The following is a 25,174-nucleotide window of genomic DNA, read 5'->3' on the forward strand; positions in this document are numbered from 1 at the left end:
GGCCTCAGGGCACAAGTGGGCCCAGGAGAGAGACATTCTTGTCTGACTCTGTCACTGAACCTGCATAGGGTGCAATGGGAGGTGATCCCCTATCTCTGAATCTGAGAGCCCTGGCCTTCATGTTCCTCTGCTAGGAACAGATAATTAGAATAATTGAGACTTAGCTCATTCAACTCCCTGCCAGCCTCCATATAAAACTTTCACTTATGCAGCCATTTCTAGCAACCATGGTGGGTTTCCTTGAATTCCCCCCCCCCAAGATTTATTTATTTGAGAAAGAGAGAGGGAGAGAGTGATTGCATGTACAAGTGGGGAAAGGGGCAGAGGGAGAGAATCTTCAAGCAGACTCCCTCTTGAGCGCAGAGCCTGACGGGGCCTCGATATCATGACCCATGAGATCATGACCGGAGCCAAAACCAAGTCAGACATGCAGGTGCCCCCTTCTGAGTTTCTTTATCAACTTGCTGAGAAAGACCAGAGATGATTCTCTAACTTCAGCAAAGAGTTTATAGGTGTTTTAAGCTTTAATATTTGATTTCATTTTGGATTTTGTGAAGTGCCCCAAATTTCATTCTTAAACTTTTTTTTTCTAAAATAAAAATGTTCCCCAGTTTCCTTACTGTTTATAGGTCCTTTAGTGTTAATTCATGTGATAAGTGGTACTGATCCATTAATCTACTCAGTAGGCAATAACCACCTTCCATGGAGAGGAGGTGGGTAGAAAGAGGCTTAGTAGGAGGGAGGTAGGGATGTGCAGAAGGGCAGGCAGGTGAAGGGGTACCTCTAGAGAAGGGTGAAAGAGAAAGTAGGTGCTCCTAACTGTAAGGAGTTAGATGTGTCTGGGGCAGAGGGCGAGAGGTTGGGGGTGGTGCTGTTATGAGGCAGTGAGAGGGAATAGGGGGCAAGACCACTTATGAGTGAGTGAATGAATGAATGAATGAATCATTGAGTTTAGAAGTACACAGTCCTTCCCTAGGGTGGCTCTTCCCTTACCAAGTTGAGTCTGTTTTTTTCCTCTGTACCTTCTTCACGAGCAGGTTGAAATCCCAGTTAATATCCCCTGCTCTGAGAAATCTCCCATCACAGGAAGGAAAGGAGATAATTAGCTTCAGTGTTTTCTCATATTTAAGCTGAGAAGTCAGCATGAATTCTAGAACATGGTTGATGTAGTTGGATAATCAGCTAATCAGCACAGCTCTTGGTTATAGGTAACTCTCTTTTTTTCCTTCCTTCATATCTTTTTTTGTTAGGGTACCATGACTGAAGATTAATGGCTTCCATTATTTTTTTGCCTTCATGCAGTAATCTTTTATGTATGTATGTATTTATTTTTATTAACATGTAATGTATTATTTGCCCCAGAGGTACAGATCTGTGAATCATCAGTCTTACACAATTCACAGCACTCACCATAGCATATACCCTCCCCAGTGTCCATTACCCAGCCACCCTCTCCCTACCCACCCAACTCCCAGCCACCCTCAGTTTGTTTTGTGAGAGTAAGAGTCTCTTATGGTTTATCTCCCTCCTGATCCCATCTTGTTTCATTTTTTCCTTCCCTACCCCTGACAAACCCCCTGCCCTGCCTCTCAAATTCCTCATATTAGAGAGATCATATGATAATTGTCTTTCTCTGCTTGACTTATTTTGCTTTGCATAATATCCTCTAGTTCCATCCACATTATTGCAAATGGCAAGATTTCATTTCTTTTGATGGCTGCATAGTATTCACACACACACACATACATATATACGTGCATACATACATCTCACATCTTTGTCCATTCATCTGTTGATGGACATCTAGGTTCTTTCCATGGTTTGGCTATTGTGGACATTGCTGCTATAAACATTCCGGTGCATGTTCGCCTTCGGATCCCTACATTTGTATCTTTAGGGTAAATACCCAGTAGTGTGATTGCTGGGTCGTGGGGTAGCTCTATTTTCAACTTTTTGAGGAACCTCCATGCTGTTTTCCAGAGTGGCTGCACCAGCTTGCATTCCCACCAACAGTGTAGGAGGGTTCCCCTTTCTCCGCATCCTCACCAACATCTGTCATTTCCTGACTGTTAATTTTAGCCATTCTGATTGGTGTGAGGTGGTATTTCATTGTGGTTTTGAATTGTATTTCCCTGCTCGTGCAGGAATCTTTAAAGTAGCCTGAACTTTATGCCAACTATCATAAGAATCATGTCTGCTACAATTACACCTTTCCATGTCATTGCCTAGGTTAGCGTCGTGTTATGACACTGGATGCAGGGCCAGGTTAAAAGTGTCAGGTGATAACTAGGCAGAACACTGACAATCAACAGTGACTGACATGTCTCCCTGAGTTGTTATCTTGCAGGCCTGAAGACAAGATTCTATTTGTAAACATTACCCGAAATGAGCTATGTGATGTTAGTAGATATATTTCAGCATATCTAGCTGTTGAGTAATTCACCTCCATGTTGGCTATAGTGTATGCTTATCACAATGAACTTAATGATGAACCCTAACTGTGTAAAAATCTTAGTTCTCAGCATGCCTTGTCCGATGAATCTTCACCCAGGCTTAGGAGGTAATGATTGTGTGTGGTACCATTTTACAGATAAGGAAACCGAGGCATATGGCTGTTAAGTAATTTGTCCAGGGTCCACAGTTAAGGGTCAGAGCTGGTATTTGAACCCAAGTGGCCTGACCTAGAATCTATGCTGTGAACCTCCATGTCACAATACTTACCCTTAGCTTGAAACAGAGGTGGTTTTAGTGTCACATATTAGGAATGCACATTTTTCTTTTACTAAATGTAAGCAATTTCTATTTTTTTGGTATATGTAGTGTCACGTGGAGTTCAGGAAACTTTGACAAACAGTAGAAGCAAAGAAAAATTGACCCTTCTTTTGAGTCTGTTATCTAGAAGATGAGTTTTGACCATGTAGGAATGCAAAAGTTTATTGACTTATGTTAATTTTAGATGTAATATGTTTTTACAATCTTATTTGTATGTGTCCATACATTCATGTTCTGAGGAGAGGCTGAATTTAAAAAAAAAAACCAAAACCCCAAAAAACAACAAGCAAAAACAAAAACAAAAACAAAAACAAAAAACAACAAGCTCCATTACTTCATGGGTTAAAACTCCTGTCTTTTAGAACAATAAAAGCCACTAACCACAAATTTCCATGTGCCAAGAGCAAATTTGAATTTGAGATCCATGTGTCCAGATAAAGTGTTGTGTTACCTGAACCAAGAGCGTGAACTTCATCCCAGTGATGGCCGCAGACTTAAATTTCTAGTACCCATGTCTTTTTATTTAAGTGTAAATTTTATTTTTTGCTTTGTTAAAGCAAGACAAGCCTTGTTAACACTTTCTAAGCAGCTATTTCTCTTTCAGTTTACATCCTAAGATGCTGGCTCTAAGTGTCAGCATTTGAGGTATCAGCCATTGCCAAGCAGCAAACTGGTCCCAAGAGCTAGGGTATCTTAAGGCAGAGTCCAGCATTGTGAAAAGAACAGGGCTTTCTGTTCACAGTACCTGGAGTGGGTTTATACCCTATCCGTGTGAACTGGCTTGACACACCAGTGGTGGGTCAATGTGGTGGGTCTGAGTGTTTCCTATAGTTACCTCACAAGTGACTCTTTTGGCTACATAAACCACAGTGCCAGATAAATTGGTTTATGGAAGTAGGAATCATTCTTGGCCCAGGTTGAGGGACACTTTTCAGTCAACTGTAGCTGCCTTGATATTTGAGATTTGCTGACAGCTCTTTGTTCAGAAAAAGGTTTGCATTCCTGAGTTCTTTTTCTTTTATCAGGATCATCTTAATTCTTGTCTGTGATCAAAGAAATGAGTAAGACTTGAATTCAGCTGTTTGGGTGGCCCTTGAATATCATGAACTTCTTAGACAGTGCCTGATGTCCTAGTCAACACTAATAGGTGGTGGTGATAAGAGAGAGGGTCCCTACCCAGAACCTGCTGATAGAAACCCCGATGTGTTAAGAAGCACGGTTGCTTGAAGCAGACTCTAACACATTGCACTGGCACTTTGAGCCCAGAGAAGATGATTGTATTGGTATGTATATTTTGTAATATTTTCCTTCTTGGCATTGTTGTTAATAGGGCAAAGAAACAAATGTAAACAACATGATCAGTTCAGGCTGGATCATGGTGAGGTAGCACTTTCTTCGTTTCAGTGTCAGGATTTCACTGCTGTGTGAGGGCTCCAGCTAGGAGGACTAACATTGTTAGCCTAACGATTCCCCTAATTGTTAGGCTAACAATCCCCCTAACATTGTCAAGTACAAGTAACATGTCTGAGGCTACCACAGTTGATTTAAGTTCTGGAAGGCAAGACAGTGCAGAAAGCTCCCATCATGACTGTTTTGGGGGCAAACATTACCTATGAGCAGATGAACACCTTGAAGTTGAGTCAAACAAAATGCTTAGTGTTTGTCAAGGTCAGGGAGCTGGGGGTCTGGGACTTAGCTGTATGTTGACACAGAATGTAGAGAAACCGTGAAAGCTTCTAACTGAGAGACTTGCTAGATGCTCATTAGCCATTGTCTTGGGTGGTGAGATGGTTGTGTTCAAAGATTTTGGAGGTGAAGTCTCCCTCTGGGAAATGTTGGGACAAATACATGTGACATGACTTATGGACCTCAATTTAGGGTATTCTTGGACTTGTCTGTTGACAAATGGAGATCTGGACATGGGACTTGGCTTTTAATGGAATTTGGGGCTTTTAATGGAATTTTATTAAGGTAATAGGACACGGGGAGTTCTGTATGTTGAGGATTCAGTGACAATATTAATTTAAGGGCCTGCTTCCCACATTGGACTAGATAATCCATGTTAAATTAGACTAAAGGGAGCAACAGTTTCAGCAACTGGCTTCCTTAGAAGTTTTGGTTCTCACCTAGTGATTGTAGGCAACAACACTGTCAAATAAATAAAGGCTTAATAAGTTAAAAAAATTGTGCTGAGGAGAAATATCCTTCCCTAGCTAGTCACAAATTGGACACTTCAAAGACCCAACCTTAGGGGTGGGAATTGCCAAAGGATGACTTTTTCAGTTCTCTGTGTCCTGGTATGTTTTTCTTCTTGGTGTCAAATCTCATGTTGAATTCAGTCAATTATCTGCAGCAAACAAAAAGTGCATGAATGTCTCTACTGCTCCTATTCTTTGTATTTTATGACTTAACAAAGTGAGTCTCCCTTCCCCACTTTTTCCTTTGGGAACACGTAAAACTGACAGGATTTGAATATTGTAAAGATTCTGTTGTCACTTGGAATGCATAATGATTGATTTTGTTCTTTAAAAGTGTATTACAAAGCTTTGCTGTTGTTGCTGATGTTACACTTGGAACAAAATTTGTTGAAGACACATGATTTGCTGAGGACTTGGAAACATTTGTCATTAAGTGAAGTATGTCAAGCATCTAAGGGTGTGGTGTTTGGATTATGTGGAATGTCAATTCTTCCCCCCCTCCCCCTGCTTTCTTTTTAGTCATTTCACAAATGTTTCCCACAGATCCTTTAATAACTGCAAATTTAGAAGTTCGGTATAAAAAGTAGTTGCTGTAACTAACACCTCGGAATGTAATGGGTACTCAGGAAAACATCGCCAAGGGAACAACAGGACCACGGGAGCTCCGTCAGCTCTGTCATCTCTGTCTGCCCCCTCAATCTCACCACGGTACATTCTGGTACCTTCTCATGTGGCCTCAGTGCCAAGGGCCAGAGGAACTGAGCAGTAACCGATCTTCCCAATTTACTCTCTGAGCTCAGTTATTTCCTTTGAGATAGCAAAAGCATTTTATTGTGCTTATGAAATGCCTCTCCCCTCCTCCCTGCCTCAGCGTCCTTTATTCTTGTTTCTGTGGGGACAAGGAGTGGGCAAAAATGCTGCCCATGTGAAAAGGTAGGGCTAAAACTGTTCTGAAAAATGACCTCTCTTCCCCCACAGATGATCATTTTGGTTTCAAGCGTGTTTCAAGTGTATTAAGCCTCCCCCTCCTCAGACTTTGTAGCAAATGATTGTACAGAAGACGAGAGTGGCAACAGGTAAAATAAAATGAGAGCACCCCTTGTTGCCCGAGGGACTTCATGTACATAATTTTGACTTAGCCTTACTCCTCCTAAAAATAAAAAGGCAAAAATTACCTCAGGTTTTGCTGCTGTAGCTGTCCTTGGTTTTCTGGGGGGAGCTTAGTCTTTGAATGCAGGCATGGTTGGGACGGCCAAGCCGGACAAGATCTTGTTCCAGATCTAGTCACATTTTTCCAGGTCATCTGCACTCCTTCCCTCTGTCAGCGAAGCTGTGATTTTTCTCTGACCTCGCAGGGAGAAGTGAGTCCGGATAAGCAGAGGATTGTGTGGAATATCTCATCCTTGTTGTTCTAGTGCAGCCCTTTCAGCTTTCCAGAGCCAGTTAGACTTGTTATGAGGAGCTAACTGATTGGCTGGATCTGGGGCTCAGTTTCATAAATTATAGCCCCATGTACGAGAAGCACGAGTCCTATAGTTGCTGTAGTCCAGAGGCCTGCCAGTTCCTGCTTTAACGCATTTGTAGTCCTAACTGAGTTCTAACACGGCCTTGGATGTTTCTGTCCTAAATAGCTGACATTGCATCTTCAAGACTGTGTGAGTAATCCTGACTTATTTTTTTTTTTAACTCAGTGAATTAATTACATGCCCCGAGAGGGAGGGATTGTAATTAGAAAATACTGATTTAGTGGATGATTCATTTTCAAGGTGCTGTACGATATGTATCAAGTTCAGTGCAATTAATCTTAAAGCTTGTAAGACCAGGCAGGGTTATTCAAGTTTTGAGCCATGGGTCAGAGGCGAGCTGCCTTTTCAGGGAGGCTGCTGAGTACATTTGCTTGCCCTGTTTGCTTTATGGGGTCAGGGAGGTGATAAAGGTCCAACACGAGCAGGTTAAAAAAGGCTGCTGGTGTCAAAGAGAACACTGGAGTCTGGCAAGTCTCAAGATTAGCCCCCCCACCCCCAACCCCAACTGCCCAAACCTGAGAGGGAGCAGCAGATGTTAGCTGTCCTTTTGGGGACTCAGGTACACAGCAGTTAGAGCACAGAAGAAGGAGAAATGTTTGATTACGGCAGTCATACTTTTCTTCACTGTCCTCTGAAGATGACTTAAGACACAGTGTGTGGATAACTGGAACATTTTTCTATCTACAGAAATGCTTCTCGGTGGTTCTGTTTCTGTGGTGGAGAGCTGAATGAGAAATCCCTAGCTTGTCTTTAAAAGCCTCAACACAAGTACATTAAATACACACAGACAGAACCATAACAGAAGAAAGTATGTGGATTGGAATTTGAGGTTTAAAGCAGATCAGATTATCCCAGGGAAGCCATTGTTAAGTTTGTGTGATTGGGGTGGGGTAGGAGGTGACTTCTGTTGCTGACAAGGTTTAAGAGAAAGCTGGAGTGGATTAAAATGAGAAATGGGAAAACATCTGCACTGTATTACTTTTTATAGCATACACTGTAGTTAATACTGAGTTCATAATCCGTAGTTAACATGGAATTAATACCGAGTATCCACTGGTTAGCATATGCGGTTTACTTTATACTTTTAAATCATTTTTTATTTTCCCAGACTTCCCTTAAAAAAGAGCTTTTGCCTCTGAAATCAGTGTTTAGAAATAATTTTTATTCCCTTGCAATCATTCTTATACTTTTTCTCAATACAGCACAAAACTAGGTAATTGATAATTTGGGGTTGTTTTCTAGTTTGCTTTTTGACTAATTTTCCCTCTTTAGACTTACAGATACAAATGTGGATATTTGTCATATGTATGAATCTTGACTGTAAACCATTTGAATAGTTTTTTAAAAATCATGGGTTCCTGTGGCAAATAAAAACTTCCAATTGCCATAGTAATTACTTGCCAATTCCTATAAAAATATTATTTATATATTCGAGAGCAGTTTTTTTTTTTTTTTTTTTTTTTTAGTTGTAGCTATTTAAATGACTGACAAGATTTAGCCAGTAAGGGAGGAACATCAGTTGTGTTTTTGCAAAATCTTATGTTTGGATCACAGAAGATCACATTTTGAAAACGCAAAGTTTTGTAAAAATATTTTCACCTGCTGCAGTTTGAGTTCCTAGGTCACACCAGTGGATGAGATTTGTAAAAGGGAAGAAAAATCATCAACCTAGAATCCTTTTTTGTATCTTCCAAATGTATATAAAACAGTTTTAAATAAAAGCAGTTTTAATATATTCTTTGAGAAACACATTTACATTATGAAGACACAGTCTGAGTTCCTTTATTGAGATAGAATAGTGAGTTCATTTTTTGAGTTTCCGTAGCCATTGACATTCATAATAATAGTTGATTTGCTCATTGTTCTACATTCCTAACTGACTGTATTAGGGGAAGAAAGTGGTGCATCTATGACAGGAATGTAACTCATCCCTTAGGGTGGTTTGGGTCCCATCTAGACTAAGAAGTGGTTGTGGGGGGGAGCTGCTTTGTCCGACCGAGCTTCTGGCCCCTTCTTGTGGTAGTGTCCCTCCCACCTTTTCCTGCCTTCATTCTTTATGTTAACATGCTTGGGCTCTTATGAAGATGAATAAAAAAAACCTGACGGCTGCTTAACGATCAAACTTTAATAAGCCGCCCTTGCAATTCAGAAGGTATTTGGAGCAAGTGTTGAGGGTTCAGGAAAATAGTGCTGTTTGTATACGAGGAGTTTTTACATCCTGTGTTGGTACTTTCTGAAGGAATTTAATCTCGTCAGTTCTTCTTGAGATGCCAGGCTCACATTTCCTCTTTGGGAGAGGGCAGGATATTAACAAAAGTGACAGCAGAGGGGTTCCAAGTGCCCAGTGGACACAGGGCTGTGAACAAGGCATTGTGAAAAAAGGAAATCTCCCCAGTACAATTGTAGCCTATCCTTCTTGTCTCCACTTTTTTTTATTTTCTAAAGACATTTTTGTCTGACCATGGAAGTTCTTATACAGATAAGGTTCTGTAAAACTTTGCATATCTACCATAGACAGATGGATTTGACAAAAGATGTATCCAAAAAGGAATGCATTACATTATGATTTGCAAAATGTTCATGAATACACACTGGCACTTGGAAACTATTAACACTACCTACTAAAGCAATGACATAAATCCAAATTAAAAAAAAAAAAAGAATTTCTTGATTGAATTACATTTCCCACCATTAGTTGGTGGATTTTGCTTTTGGAACAACATGATCTTCTCTAAGACACCCCCCCCCCCACCAGTGGTATATATAGTACTAAACTTCTTGCTTAATTTTGCCCAAGAATTTAATTACTCCTCATTACCATTTCCCAAAGAGTTGCTGTTATACCTTGATTATGTTTTAAAGGAAGCAGAATAAAATGTATAAAACACTGTCCCCTTCCCCCAACAACCCCACCATATCAGTTACACCACGACGAATTAAATGCCTTAGATTTGCACAACACTCTTGTGGAGCTCAACACTACCCCTTGGTAGGGGAGGAGCTTTCATTTATGTTAAAAGCAATCATTTCAATGATGTAATATGTCCCGATGATGTAATTTCCCTTTGCATTAGTCACTAGTGAGATTGTGTCTCTCCAATTTCAGGAGGTCTAATGGCTTAGTGAAATAATCTTGCAGACAGTGAGTTCATGCTCAGGTCATTAAATTCTTCTAAGCCTCAGTCTCTATGTCTGTAAAATGAAAGCAATGACCTATGTCCAGGTATTTTACTGTACTGGTGTGTATCAGCAGCACGATGAGAAAGTGTTTGTGAAAGAATGTTTCATTTCTTTGTGTATTACGAAGTATTATGTGTCTACACATTAATAATATTACAGATGCTCATGGCACTAGTTCCTTTACTTCCATAGCATAGTCCCAGTACTGGAGAAATGCTTTTTTAAAGCAAAGAAAGTCTTTGCTGTTTAATCTTGAAATGTTACAAAGACTTTAGAGCCTCCTTATCTGTCAATTACTTGCATATTAAAAATACCAATACTGTTATTGTGACAAGTAATGTTGTATTGTATGTGAGGCCATCTTTAGTAAACTTCTAAGTGTCATATGAATGTTACTTAAGATAACTATTCTTATCGGCATACTAATAAAAGTATAAGTTACCAATTTAAAAGGGAAAATATCAGACGCGTTTTGTACTGATTTGATTACTTTTCTGAGCTGTGTCTTTTTCCCTCAGCCAGGATGGGTTTTCTTGGTGGTTAAGCTTGTATGGTGATTTTCCTTCAGCTTAGATAGAGCACTAAGCCAGGAGTGAGATAAGCCATCCGTCACAGTGTACATTTAGAATTGCTAATGTTGAAGTTTTAAAGGATGTATTTTCCTTACAGGAGAATGTGAGTTAGGAAATTCAGACTGACAGATACTCTGGGACTATTTATTCCTGTATTGACTCGCTTTATTAAATTGAAGTAATGGCATAAGTGTGTAGGTTTTAAAATGTTGCTTATCCCAGGAATACGGTGAATGGTCAGAATGACTTCCTGAATAATTCAGAAAGGTCAATGGGTAGTTGGAAACTCCAAATTTTTATATAGTTTCACTTTGGATGGTCATCTTATTTTTTGGGTTATCGGCCACAGCTTTGTCCTACCCGTTGGACTCTTATTGTGAAGCGTTTAATTATTTTCCAGCAGTTAATATCAGTTATTCTGAAGCACTTCTAGCACCTGTAGAGCCCTTGTTTCTCTTTAGGGGGAATTGAACAGGAAGCACAGTAAGTGATGCTAATAGGAATGGAATGGATCTTCTCCCATCTTTAGCCCAAGAACCCCACCCAGCATTTCATGAAGGAACTTCTAGAAACGAAGGAATTTCATTTGTAGTATACAAATGAAGCTGTTAATTGGAAACTTTGTCCTGACTTTCTTGTGCCGTTGAGGATTGGACAAGGGTACTCTTTAATAATGTGAGTGGTAATGAAAGAATATTTTTAAACTTCTTTTATCCACCCAGCTAATTGAGATGTAAGTGACCTATGGTACTGTATAACTTTAAACTGTACAACCCTTTGATCTGATACACTTCTGGGTTGCAAAATGATGCTGCCGTAGCACAAGCTAACACTTGCATCATGTGACATAATTCTTTCTTCTTCTTTCTTCTTTCTTCTTTCTTTTTCTCCTTCTCCTTCTCCTTCTCCTTCTCCTTCTCCTTCTTCTTCTTCTTCTTCTTCTTCTTCTTCTTTTGTGGTGAGAACTCTTAAGATTTATGCTCCTAGCAAATTTCAAGAATATAATGTGTCATTAACTATAATCGCTATGGTATACTTTAGATCCCTGTAACTTATTCATTTTATGACTGGAAGTTTGTACTCTTGACCAGTATCTTTCCTTCTCCCCCACCCCCTGGCCCCTGGAAACCATCATTCTATTTTATTTTTATGAGTTTGGCCTTTGTGGATTCCTCATGTAAGTGGGATCATCTAGTATTTGTCTTTTTCTGCCTGCCTTACTTTGCTTGGCACAATGCCTTCAAGTTTCACCTATGTTGTCACTAAAGGCAGGATTTCCTTTCTTTTTTATGGATGAGTAATGTTCCAGTATATATTTATATGTCCCATTCTTCATCCATTCATCCCTCCAGGATGCATAGGTTGTTTCCATATCTTGGCTATTATGAATAACACTGTTATAAACATGGGAGAACAGATATTCAGCACCCTGCTTTTATTTCTTTTGGGGATATCCTTAGTGGTGGAATTGCAGGATCGTATGGTAGATCAGTTTTAACTTTTTGGGGGAATGTCCATACTATTTTTCATGGTAGCTGCATCAATTTAGTAAAATGGATATTCTTTTTTTTTAAATTTTTTATTTTTTATAAACATATATTTTTATCCCCAGGGGTACAGGTCTGTGAATCGCCAGGTTTACACACTTCACAGCACTCACCATAGCACATACCCTCCCCAATGTCCATAACCCCACCCCCCTTCTCCCAACCCCCCTCCTTCCAGCAACCCTCAGTTTGTTTTGTGAGATTAAGAGTCACTTATGGTTTGTCTCCCTCCCAATCCCATCTTGTTTCATTGATTCTTCTCCTACCCACTTAAGCCCCCATGTTGCATCACCACTTCCTCATATCAGGGAGATCATATGATAGTTGTCTTTCTCTGCTTGATTTATTTCGCTAAGCATGATACGGTCTAGTTCCATCCACGTTGTCGCAAATGGCAAGATTTCATTTCTTTTGATGGCTGCATAGTATTCCATTGTGTATATATACCACATCTTCTTGATCCATTCATCTGTTGATGGACATCTAGGTTCTTTCCATAGTTTGGCTATTATGGACATTGCTGCTATAAACATTCGGGTGCATGTGCCCCTTTGGATCACTACGTTTGTATCTTTAGGGTAAATACCCAGTAGTGCAGGTGCTGGGTCATAGGGCAGTTCTATTTTCAACATTTTGAGGAACCTCCATGCTGTTTTCCAGAGTGGTTGCACCAGCTTGCATTCCCACCAACAGTGTAGGAGGGTTCCCCTTTCTCCACATCCTCGCCAGCATCTGTCATTTCCTGACTTGTTGATTTTAGCCATAAAATGGATATTCTTGATGGGTACATTCCTCTCACTCAAGTGGTGTTCTCAGTGCCCTGCTCTTGTTACTGCCAGATCTTGCCAGATCTGTGCCAGAAGGAAAACCCCCAAAGAATTGCTCACATTGTTGTGGCCAGAAATTTGGTCACATAGTCTCACCTAGCTAGGGCGTGCAGTCCTATTTCTGTCCACAGAAAATTTAAAGTTGGTGTGGTGATCAGACAACTGATTTCTACTATACTTACCTTCTTTTCTCTTTCTTGTTTCCTTTTATTCCTTTCCTTCCCTCTGACTTCCTCTCTGTTTCCTAATATGTCCACATAGAATATAGGGCTTGTAACCACTGACCAAAAGTTAAATTAAAAACATACAATCTTTACCATCTAGGAGAAAAGAAGAATACGATTTTACTTTTAAATTCTTAATCTCTTATGTTTGCAGTTTTCCAAGACTATTAAAATGTAATTTTATGAAAATTATGATTATAAAGATTGTCAATTTAATCTTTATGTCCTGTAATGAAAAAAGGGGTAATGGGATGTTTTTCTTACACATCTAAACCATCCTCTTCTGGGTTGGGTATTTGAATCCCTTGCTTTGTAGTTTTAGAAAACTGTGGGAAGAAAATGAAAAACCGGCAATAAGGAGAAAATGCCTGATCACAATTTCCCCACTCTTTCTAGTTCCTTGAGTATTTTATAAATTGTACAGTAAGTGTTAACTTCTTATTGGGTAAAAGGGTTGTGAAGACAGTGCATAGTTTTTGGAGAACCATTTGTTGCATGGAGTTGAGCAAATGGTGGAACTAGGAGAAGCTTGGCTTGTTGCCTCTCTGTTTTCTAGAAGATAAAAGATTTCTCTTTGCTCTGAACTTCCAGATATTAGCAAAAATATTCATGGCACAAATAAAAACAGAACACAGATGCCTGTTTTGTAACCAGAAATATTTTTTTAGGTAATTGCTATTGAAAAAACCTCTCCATAAACTTTACATTTTCTTTTAATGGAACATAATAAGCTGATTTTAGTCCTTTACTCTGGATATATTAGGGTCAAATATTTTTGTTGGGTGATAAGCCAGTAATAACCTCAGTTATTTTAACAACCAAATAACTTTCCTTCCACATAAAACATATTTACAATTTAGCTATTTAAGAAATAAAGATGACATATAAAAATCTGTTTTAATCTTCACATCCTGACCTAAGAAATAGAAGGACTAAATTATTTGACATCCTTATATTTATCTGATTGAACTGAGAGTCCCTGAAAAGAATTTTCCCACAATCCCATTTACTTGTTTATTGTTCTGGCTCATTCCAAAAACAATTTTAAATGCAACATCGGAAAAAGAACAAAATCTCCTCCATCTAATGTCCAGACACAATTTTTATTTTGGTGGAACTGGACAAAAAGAATAGACACTTAAGAGTTTTTATCCCAAGGCATTAAAAAACACTGACATGTCTTAATCTTTAGATTCTGAAGATCATATTATATTGAGTAGAGATTTTACATGTATCTTAGCAGGTTCATGGTCTTTGAAATAAAACACCCCTGTATGGTTCTAAGGTAATGCCTGGGCTTCATGCAGTAATTGAAAAAGAAATGGTGTCTGGAGCCACTCTGCCTGGGTTCACATCTCCTCTCTGCCACTTTATAGCTGTGTTACCTGTGTTAATCCCCCTGTACCTCAGTTTTTTTTATCTGAAAAATGGGGTAGAAATAGTACATTAAATAAATTAATATATATAAAATAGTTGTAATGATGCATGACTTGTAGTAAGTGCTTTATAAATGTTTGTCTTCCTATTATGGTTATCTGGGGGGAATTGGCTGTTTCATAAAATAAATATTTTAGATAACTGAAGTTTATTCAGTCATTTTTGAAACGTCTAATAGCCAATTTTGACAGGGTTTTCTTAATAGATTCTATATGTCTCTGTGTTTCTTCTGTCTTAAAGAGATTAAGTGGAGGGGCGTCTGGGTGGCTCAGTGGATTAAAGCCTCTACCTTCAGGTCAGGTCATGATCCCAGGGTCCTATGTCGGACTCTCTGCTCAGCCGGGAGCTTGCTTCCCCACCCCCTGCCTGCCTCTCTGCCTACTTGTGATTTCTGTCTGTCAATAAACAAATAAACTCTTAAAAAAAAAAAAAAGAGAGAATTTTTTCCTTTAGTGATCCAGAGTCATCATTAGGATTCAGAGTCATCATCATTATGACCAAGAGAGATGGAAATTTGCTATAAGTAAGTGATACTGAGTCAGGGGATGTTGAAATGATTAAGATGATATTAAGGGGTTTAGGGAAATTGTTTTTCCCCTAAACTAAACTAGCTGGTCCAGGCTGCTCTGCTGTTTCAGTCCTCTCTTTCTGTTCTAAAGGCTTTTGGCCTTCCCTCTGCTAGTCTCTGTTGGTATCCCTGGCTTGAAATTCGTGGTTCTCTTTTGCTGTGGATTATAAGCAAGAAAATAGTCCAGTTTTAAAAAATTGTGTATAACATGAGACATGGGCATTCACTCAGGGTGTTAGTTCTCTTGAGAGTAAGTAAGAAGGTGAGTTCATTTTTTCCCTTTAAGGCGAGTGTTATGTATTAGAGCAGGGTTTTGGTAAAGTACTGCCTGTGGGCCAAATTGGTTTTTGTAAATAAAGTTTTATTGGAACACAGTCACACTCATTAGTTTATATATAGCCTTCTGCTGTTTTTGGACCAATAGGGATAACGTTTGGTAGTTGCCATAGTGCTTTTCTGGCCCACAAGGCTTAACTATTTGTGATTTGACCTTTTACAGAAAAAAGCTTGCTAAACCTGGTTCTAGAACATTCAAGTTTTCAGCAGAGTTTGAAATAAATGAGGCGTTACTATGTTTAGTAATCTCTATTAACCTGCATATTCAATTACCTGTAGTACTGCCTCTCCTAAATATAATTTGGATACACAATGATTAACTCTAATAGCCTTTGTTGCATAAAGAACAACAACCCACAATAGCACATTTAGAACATGAACAGGAGGTGAAAATGTGATTGTTAAGCACAGTTGTAGGATAATCCTCACTTTGTTCTTTGTTGCTCTGCTGTTGTCGATATATAACATAATGTAAAATTACATAGTTTTCTGTTGTGTTCTATAGAATATTCTGGAAATGTTTCTAGTTAGTGGCTGCTTTTCTTACACAATTGTCCAATGAAAATATAAATGCTTCTGTTGTTTCTTCTCCCGCCTGTGCTTATCTGCTCTTTACATTTAATCTTACACACATCTCTGATCTTCATCTTTTCTGGAAAAAACAGTGTTTTGAATTTTCCTACCTTGTATTATTCAGATCATACTGCATAGGAAGAGACTCTGAACTTGGGTTTGAATTCTAATTTAGTCATTTTACAAAAGAGAAACCTCAGGAAGTCACATTGCCGCCCCCAGTCTGTTTCCTTGCCTGTGAAAGGGAGACAAGAATCCACACTCCGCTTACCACATGCTCTAGGCTGAATGTTTGGATCCCCCCAAATTCATATGTTGGAATCCTGATGGCCTGTACGATAGTATTAGGAGTTGGGGCCTTTGTGGTGATTAGGTCATAAAACAAAGCCCTAATAAATGGAGTTAATGCCCTCACAGGAAAGGCCCCATAGAGCTCTCGAGGCCCTGCTCCCATTTGAGGGTACAAAGAAAAATCTGCAGCCTGGAAGAAGGCCCTTCCCTGACCATTCTGGCCTCGGACTTGCAGTCTCCAGAACCGTGAGCAATCAATTTCTGTTGTGGGTAAGCCTCCCCATTCTATGGTATTTTGTCTGTGGGATTTTGGAACAAACTAAGACACGACATAGGAGGAGCACATGAGACGAAGCATAGGGAGGACTTAGTACTGTATCTTTAATAGTATTCTTTTTTTTTTTTTTTTTTTTTTTTTTTTTTTTTTATTTATTTTTTTTTATTTTTTATAAACATATATTTTTATCCCCAGGGGTACAGGTCTGTGAATCACCAGGTTTACACACTTCACAGCACTCACCAAATCACATGCCCTCCCCAATGTCCATAATCCCAACCCCTTCTCCCAAACCCCCTCCCCCCGGCAACCCTCAGTTTGTTTTGTGAGATTAAGAGTCACTTATGGTTTGTCTCCCTCCCAATCCCATCTTGTTTCATTTATTCTTCTTCTACCCACTTAAGCCTCCATGTTGCATCACCACTTCCTCATATCAGGGAGATCATATGATAGTTGTCTTTCTCTGCTTGACTTATTTCGCTAAGCATGATACGCTCTAGTTCCATCCATGTTGTTGCAAATGGCAAGATTTCATTTCTTTTGATGGCTGCATAGTATTCCATTGTGTATATATACCACATCTTCTTGATCCATTCATCTGTTGATGGACATCTAGGTTCTTTCCATAGTTTGGCTATTGTGGACATTGCTGCTATAAACATTCGGGTGCATGTGCCCCTTTGGATCACTACATTTGTATCTTTAGGGTAAATACCCAATAGTGCAATTGCTGGGTCATAGGGCAGTTCTATTTTCAACATTTTGAGGAACCTCCATGCTGTTTTCCAGAGTGGCTGCACCAGCTTGCATTCCCACCAACAGTGTAGGAGGGTTCCCCTTTCTCCGCATCCTCGCCAGCATCTGTCATTTCCTGACTTGTTGATTTTAGCCATTCTGACTGGTGTGAGGTGATATCTCATTGTGGTTTTGATTTGTATTTCCCTGATGCCGAGTGATATGGAGCACTTTTCCATGTGTCTGTTCGCCATCTGGATGTCTTCTTTGCAGAAATGTCTGTTCATGTCCTCTGCCCATTTCTTGATTGGATTATTTGTTCTTTGGGTGTTGAGTTTGTTAAGTTCTTTATAGATTCTGGACACTAGTCCTTTATCTGATATGTCGTTTGCAAATATCTTCTCCCATTCTGTCAGTTGTCTTTTGATTTTGTTAACTGTTTCCTTTGCTGTGCAAAAGCTTTTGATCTTGATGAAATCCCAGTAGTTCATTTTTTCCCTTGCTTCCCTTGCCTTTTGCGTTGTTCCTAGGAAGATGTTGCTGCGGCAGAGGTCGAAGAGGTTGCTGCCCGTGTTCTCCTCAAGGATTTTGATGGATTCCTTTCGTACATTGAGGTCCTTCATCCATTTTGAGTCTATTTTTGTGTGTGGTGTAAGGAAATGGTCCAATTTCATTTTTCTGCATGTGGCTGTCCAATTTTCCCAGCACCATTTATTGAAAAGGCTGTCTTTTTTCCATTGGACATTCTTTCCTGCTTTGTCGAAGATTAGTTGACCATAGATTTGAGGGTCTATTTCTGGGCTCTCTATTCTGTTCCATTGATCTATGTGTCTGTTTTTGTGCCAGTACCATGCTGTCTTGATGATGACAGCTTTGTAATAGAGCTTGAAGTCCGGAATTGTGATGCCACCAACGTTGGCTTTCTTTTTCAATATCCCTTTGGCTATTCGAGGTCTTTTCTGGTTCCATATAAATTTTAGCATTATTTGTTCCATTTCTTTGAAAAAGATGGATGGTACTTTGATAGGAATTGCATTAAATGTGTAGATTGCTTTAGGTAGCATAGACATTTTCACAATATTTATTCTTCCAATCCAGGAGCATGGAACATTTTTCCATTTCTTTGTGTCTTCCTCAATTTCTTTTATGAGTACTTTATAGTTTTCTGAGTATAGATTCTGTGTCTCTTTGGTTAGGTTTATTCCTAGGTATCTTATGGTTTTGGATGCAATTGTAAATGGGATTGACTCCTTAATATCTCTTTCTTCTGTCTTGCTGTTGGTGTAGAGAAATGCAACTGATTTCTGTGCATTGATTTTATATCCTGACACTTTACTGAATTCCTGTATAAGTTCTAGCAGTTTTTGGAGTGGAGTCTTTTGGGTTTTCCACATATAGTATCATATCATCTGCGAAGAGTGATAATTTGACTTCTTCTTTGCCGATTTGGATGCCTTTAATTTCCTTTTGTTGTCTGATTGCTGAGGCTAGGACCTCTAGTACGATGTTGAATAGCAGTGGTGATAATGGACATCCCTGCCGTGTTCCTGACCTTAGCGGAAAAGCTTTCAGTTTTTCTCCATTGAGAATGATATTTGCGGTGGGTTTTTCATAGATGGCTTTGATGATATTGAGGTATGTGCCCTCTATCCCTACACTTTGAAGAGTTTTGATCAGGAAGGAATGTTGTACTTTGTCAAATGCTTTTTCAGCATCTATTGAGAGTATCATATGGTTCTTGTTCTTTCTTTTATTGATGTGTTGTATCACATTGACTGATTTGCGGATGTTGAACCAACCTTGCAGCCCTGGAATAAATCCCACTTGGTCGTGGTGAATAATCTTTTTAATGTACTGTTGAATCCTATTGGCTAGTATTTTGTTGAGTATTTTCGCATCTGTGTTCATCAAGGATATCGGTCTATAGCTCTCTTTTTTGGTGGGATCCTTGTCTGGTTTTGGGATCAAGGTGATGCTGGCCTCATAAAATGAGTTTGGAAGTTTTCCTTCCATTTCTATTTTTTGGAACAGTTTCAGGAGAATAGGAATTAGTTCTTCTTTAAATGTTTGGTAGAATTCCCCCGGGAAGCCGTCTGGCCCTGGGCTTTTGTTTGTTTGGAGATTTTTAATGACTGTTTCAATCTCCTTACTGGTTATGGGTCTGTTCAGGCTTTCTATTTCTTCCTTGTTCAGTTGTGGTAGTTTATATGTTTCTAGGAATGCATCCATTTCTTCCAGATTGTCAAATTTATTGCCGTAGAGTTGCTCATAGTATGTTCTTATAATAGTTTGTATTTCTTTGGTGTTAGTTGTGATCTCTCCTCTTTCATTCATGATTTTATTTATTTGGGTCCTTTCTCTTTTCTTTTTGATAAGTCGGGCCAGGGGTTTATCAATTTTATTAATTCTTTCAAAGAACCAGCTCCTAGTTTCGTTGATTTGTTCTATTGTTTTTTTGGTTTCTATTTCATTGATTTCTGCTCTGATCTTTATGATTTCTCTTCTCCTGCTTGAACCGGTCGCAGGCTCGGTGAGCTCGGAGCGCGGCCGGAGGTCAGGCAGACGGGAGTAACTGGGCGCTGTTCTCTGAGGGCGCACTGAGGAGTGGGGCCCTGGGCTCTCGGCTCCTCCGGGCCGGAGACCAGGAGGCCGCCATTTGTATTCCCGTCCTCTGGAACTCTACGGAAAGCGCTCAGGGAACAAAAGCTCCTGAAAGCAAACCCGAGCGGATTACTCACCCCGGCCCCGGGTAAGGGCGGTGTAATTCCGCCTGGGGCAAAGACACTTGAGAATCACTACAACAGGCCCCTCCCCCAGAAGATCAACAAGAAATCCAGCCTAGACCAAGTTCACCTACCAAGGAGTGCGGTTTCAATACCAAGGAGAGCAGCAGAATTCCAGAGGAGGAGAAAGCCAAGCACGGAACTCATGGCTTTTTTCCTGTGATTTTTTTTAGTCTTGCAGTTAATTTAATTTTTTCTTTTTCATTTTTTTTTCCTCGCCTTCGGGTAAAATTTTTTTTTAACTGTTACCTTTTACCTTTTTCTTTTAAAAACGATTTTTTACTAGTTTATATAAATATATATATATATTTTTTACATTTTTCTTAGGTGTTTTTTTTTTTTAAAAATTCTTTTCTTTTTTCTTTTCTTTTTTTTTTTTTTTTTTTTTTTTTTTTTTTCTTTTTTTTTTGTTTTTTTTTTTTTCTTTCTTCCTTTTTGAACCTCTTTTTATCCCCTTTCTCCCCACTCACGATTTTGGATCTCTTCTAATTTGGTTAAAGCATATTTTCCTGGGGTTGTTGCCACCCTTTTAGTATTTTACTTGCCCCTTCATTTACTCTTATCTGGACAAAATGACAAGACGTAAAAATTCAACACAAAAAAAAAGAACAAGAGGCAGTACCGAAGGCTAGGGACCTAATCAATACAGACATCGGTAATATGTCAGATCTAGAGTTCAGAATGACAATTCTCAAGGTTCTAGCCGGGCTCGAAAAAGGCATGGAAGATATTAGAGAAACCCTCTCGAGAGATATAAAAGCCCTTTCTGGAGAAATAAAAGATCTTTAATAGTATTCTTAACGTGGTCGGCTTATTCTCCTACAAAGATGTATGTTTTTATGGAACAGACTATAAAATGTATTCGGCATGAACTAAAACTTCTCCTGGGCTGGGTATGAGGCTGTGAGTGAGAAGGAGGTTGGGTGAGAAAACCTTTTCAAACAGCGAGCCTTCTTTGGGTGTCTGCTTTGTTATTCACTTCTGTGATGTGACAGCCGATGCATTAGTGCAGTCCTCCTGGGAAATAGGCAGGAAAGACAGATGAATAACCTTCTAAGGGGAAAAAGGTAGGGCTTATGTCAGGACAGAAGTCTGAATAGAAGCAAATTATCATTGGCGTATTTTAGCTACAGTTCTTTCAGCGAATTTGGAACTGTGGACTCTGAGAAACAAACTGAGGGTTTTGGAGGGGAGGAAGGTGGGGGGTTGGGGGAGCCTGGTGGTGCGTATTAAGGAGGGCACGTGTTGCATGGAGCACTGGGTGTGGTGCATAAATAATGAATTCTGGAACACTGAAAAGAAATTAAAAAAAATAAAATGGAAAAAAAAAATTTTAAAGATGAAAGAAGGAATAGTTTCCTTTAATGAAAATAAGCTTCAGCGCTGTGGAAATCACAAGTCCCCTGTGATGAGGTTAGGGAAGAATTACTGAAGGTTGAAGTGAACATATGTGGTTCCATTTTGTTTTTATTGGCGCCCACAAAGGAAACCAACAGTCTACTGGGTGTAACATACTTATGCTTGTGAAAGATTACCCCACGTTTATAATTTAAGGGGATGCTAGTAGTTCAGTTTTTGAATTGCAATTATATTGAACGTATTTCCTCATAATTCTATTGTTTTCAAATGACTTTAAAAACTTTAACCAGAAAATGAACATTTCTTTTTCTTAGGTAACTTGTTATTTTAATTCTTTTGATTTGTGAAGAAAATATTTTAAAATTGTGACTTTGAATTTAAATTTAGGGAGATCCCTCCCAACCTTGACTTTTCATTTCTTGGTTATTTGGAGGGTAATTATCCAAGTTGCATCAGTTAGCTGTGGTGGTGTAAGGAAGTACTCCAAAACGTTAGTGTCTTAAAATGGCAGCCATTTATTGTTTTTACAGGTCTGCAGTTTAGCCAGGGAAATTCTGCTTATCTAACCCAGAGTCTGATTATTTAGTTGGTCTTACTCATGCGTTAGTGGTTAGCTGGCCATCTAAGGTGTCCTTGATTGGGAAAACTCAGACCACTCCGCATGCGTCTCATCGATGCTCTCATCCCTCTAACAGACTAGTCTAGGCACGTTCCCAGTGTAGTGACTGGGGTGCACAGGTCATCCAGCCCAGTCGTGCAAGAGGGTAGGATGGCAATACACATGTGCTTTTTGATGCTGTGTTTGTGTTATGTTTGATAACATCCCACTGGCCAAAGCAAGTCATGGTAGGACTCAGGGTTAAAGTGAAGGAAAGTTATGGGTCAAACGGTATAGATAGAGGGAGGCTGTGAATTCGGGCTCCAGTTTATTACATATTATTTCATTCTTTTTCTTCATTTTGGCAGGCTCTGTTTTGGCAGTTTTACTGTTCCTTAGCACTTCCATAGACTGGGCTGAAGAAAAACACCCCAAATTCTACCTAGTTAACTCACCACTCGGCTTTTAAAGCTCTATAAAGGAATAGTTTGTCATGAAAGGCTAAATTAAAATTTAACTTTATTTATTTACTTCTACAGTCCCACTCCCTTTTTTTAAATTAAATCAAACACCACAGATTTTTACATAATGAAGTTAGTTCTTTCCCAGTTCTATCCGTATCCATCCCTGACCTGTATTTCCTTAACTGATTTCTGCATTTGGGGGCTAATACTTGAATAGTAGCATTTGGAGGACTTTGGTGGGTGGGTTCCTGTGTCTTTGGTCTTGTTTTCATGTGTTTTTCCTTTTTTTCTTTCCTTTTTCTTAAAGTCCAGGCTTGTATTTTTTATTTTGCACCCTTCAAGTCCCAGAGAAACTGCAGATGAACATGTTAGAGAGAATACTCCGCATCCATATATTTTCATCCTCTCAACAAATATTTGTTGAGTGGTTTCCATGTTATTTTAGGCATCACTTATGTAGTAGTTGTACAGTGTTTGCAAAATGCAGGCCCTCCTGAGGCTTGTAATTTACTGGACTTTTACAGTAAACAAATGCATAAAAACTTCATTTGACGTTTGGGAGTGATAAGTGTTATGGAGAAAATAAAACAAGGTGATACTAAGACAGTGATGGGTGAGTGAGTGGGTGTTCAGGAAAGGCTTCTGAAGTAAGGGAGTGAGCTGTGAGAATCTGGAAAAACTGCTGCGAGTGGAGGAGGGGCTGACGCAGAGTATTGGGATCGTATTCAGTGTGGCCATGACCATGCCTGCATTGAGGAGAGTGGGAGGAAACGTGGTGTGGAGACAAGCAGAGGCCAGATCATTTAGGGTTTTTCCAGAGCACAGTAAGGTCTTTACATTTCTTTCTTTCTTTTTTTTTTTTTTTTAAGATTTTATTTATTTATTTGACAGAGATTATAAGTAGGCAGAGAGGCAGTTGGAGAGAGGAGGAAGCAGGCTCCCTGCTGAGCAGAGAGCCCAATGTGGGGCTCGATCCCAGGACCTTGGGATCATGACCTGAGCTGAAGGCAGAGGCTTTAACCCACTGAGCCACCCAGGCGCCCCAGGTCTTTGCATTTCTTCCAAGTGACACGGGAATCCCTTGGCAAGACATGATCTGGTTTCAAGGGCAGAAGCTCGGGGCCTGTGATGGTCATGCTGGGCAGAAATGCTGAGGGGAGAAGCGGAGAATGAGACTGAGAGGATGGCAGACTTTGGAGCTCTGCAAAATGAGTTTCATTTAAATAAACCAAATTTAGATATTGACATCAGCTCTGCAAAGTTGAGCATATGGACAAGTGTTGCCCAAAGTAGACCCAGAATACTTCCAGTGATATCTGAGTTAATTTTAGGTGCTCTATCACATGAATGGACCTTTTAAATTTTAGTAATTACTTATGAACTTAACATGTATAGTAAAGATATAAAACTTGCCTATAAAACCCGTGGATCTACATATCATCATTGCTTGAAGTGAGGATAAAAGTACTGAGTCTGTTACACAGTGGAATGCAGAAAGAGAAAAAAATCATGAGGGTTTGATTCTGAATGACTAGATTTAGGATATGGTAACAGGATTATTCGGGTTTAGTTCTAAGGGATAAGTGAATGGTGACTCTGGTTTTAGGGTAGTGTGTAATCATAATTACATATCGCCACTTCTTGATGAAAGCGAAGCTCTCTACTGGGCCCATACAGGTGATCTTTCACCCATTCTCACTGCAATCCCATGGGAAATGGATGATGAGATTTTTGATATTCCCATTTAACAGATGAGGGAAGTGACGTTCATAGGGGATAAATAATTTTCTCTAGGAAGTCTGAGTTTTCAGATACCACAAAATTACAAAAGTAATGTCTAGTTCTGGTAAATTCTCTGCACATAGGGGCTTAGTTTTGGGGGCACACTTATGTATCCTCAGCACCTGGAGTAGTTCAATCAATACTTGCTGAATAGGTGAGAGACAAAAACAATGGGTCTTTTATTTAGGTCTGACTCAAGAGTGGTGAATGTTCATGTTCCTCACGGTAGGATGAGTTTTAGGAAGTAAGTCCTTGGAGTTTTATTGGAAAGGTCACATCTGGGGACCTCAATCTGACCTAAATGCAGATTTTCCCAAGCTCCTAACTTTGGTCTTTTATTTTCCTCCTATTCTGCTTTAGAAATGCCATCTACTTTTCTGACAGTAACTATGTGCCAACTCCTAGGTCTTAGACTTTGGTCCTAAACCCCATATGTAGAGTATACAGATCAGCTAACAAACTTGGAGCCACTTTAAGGTTCCATAACTTTTGGCAAGACCCTCTACCTCCCTTGAACCTCAGTCTCTCTCAGTAGGAGGAAGAGACAGGTGGTACCGAGCCCTTATCTGTCTAGACCTTTGTGTGGCAGAAGAAAGACAGGGACAGGATGAGAGGGAGGGTGACAATACATGAAAGATAGCTTGAGGGGCAAAGGGAGCTCTCTGTCCATTTGTCCATGAGCATCCTTGTTTAGCTGTTTACCTAGAACTTTCTAAGGAGTTAAATAATACTGTTTCAAGGTGCCATAAAACACACTGACTGTAACAAGGGGCCCTCAAAAGGGGCAGCAGCTTCGTACAGGAAGGTTGTGCTAGGGGAATAGAGCCTAGCTTGGGAAGTGTTACTGAGCATGGGAAGGCTTTTCTTCAGAGGAGGGAGCTGTGGAGAGTGGGGACATGCCCCACAAAAACTTGCGTGTTCAGTTCTCCTTGCCAGAGCTGCTGTCTTCCACTTGTCCCTTCATAACTGTTGCCCCAGATCCCTGATTAACCCCAGCTGCACACATTTTTTGAATTCTGAAACACACAATTTCTGCAGAACTATGTATGGTGGGGCACAGCCTCCTGTGATGAAAGATGAAAATCACATTATTATCAGCCTCTGCAAATTCCTCATCTCCTGGGT

At 39.6% G+C, this 25,174-nt stretch overlaps 1 protein-coding gene across 4 annotated transcripts in view; it reads left to right on the plus strand.

Annotated features, from left to right (window-relative positions):
• PDE4D (phosphodiesterase 4D) overlaps window positions 1-25,174 on the plus strand; it is a 1,492,536-nt gene that overhangs the window by 32,868 nt on the left and 1,434,494 nt on the right. Inside the window, exon 1 of one of the 4 annotated variants that reach the window (XM_045075657.1) lies at window positions 6,518-6,625. The exons of the other annotated variants lie outside the window; for them this stretch is intronic. The gene's annotated coding sequence lies outside the window, so the exon portion shown is untranslated. Of the gene's footprint in view, window positions 1-6,517; window positions 6,626-25,174 lie in introns of those variants that run through there. 4 annotated transcript variants of the gene reach the window in all.

The sequence above is a fragment of the Mustela putorius genome, unplaced genomic scaffold, assembly GCF_011764305.1.
Source record: "Mustela putorius furo isolate JIRA1106 unplaced genomic scaffold, ASM1176430v1.1 tig00000145_pilon_pilon_pilon, whole genome shotgun sequence".
In the NCBI taxonomy this organism is placed as follows: domain Eukaryota; kingdom Metazoa; phylum Chordata; class Mammalia; order Carnivora; family Mustelidae; genus Mustela; species Mustela putorius.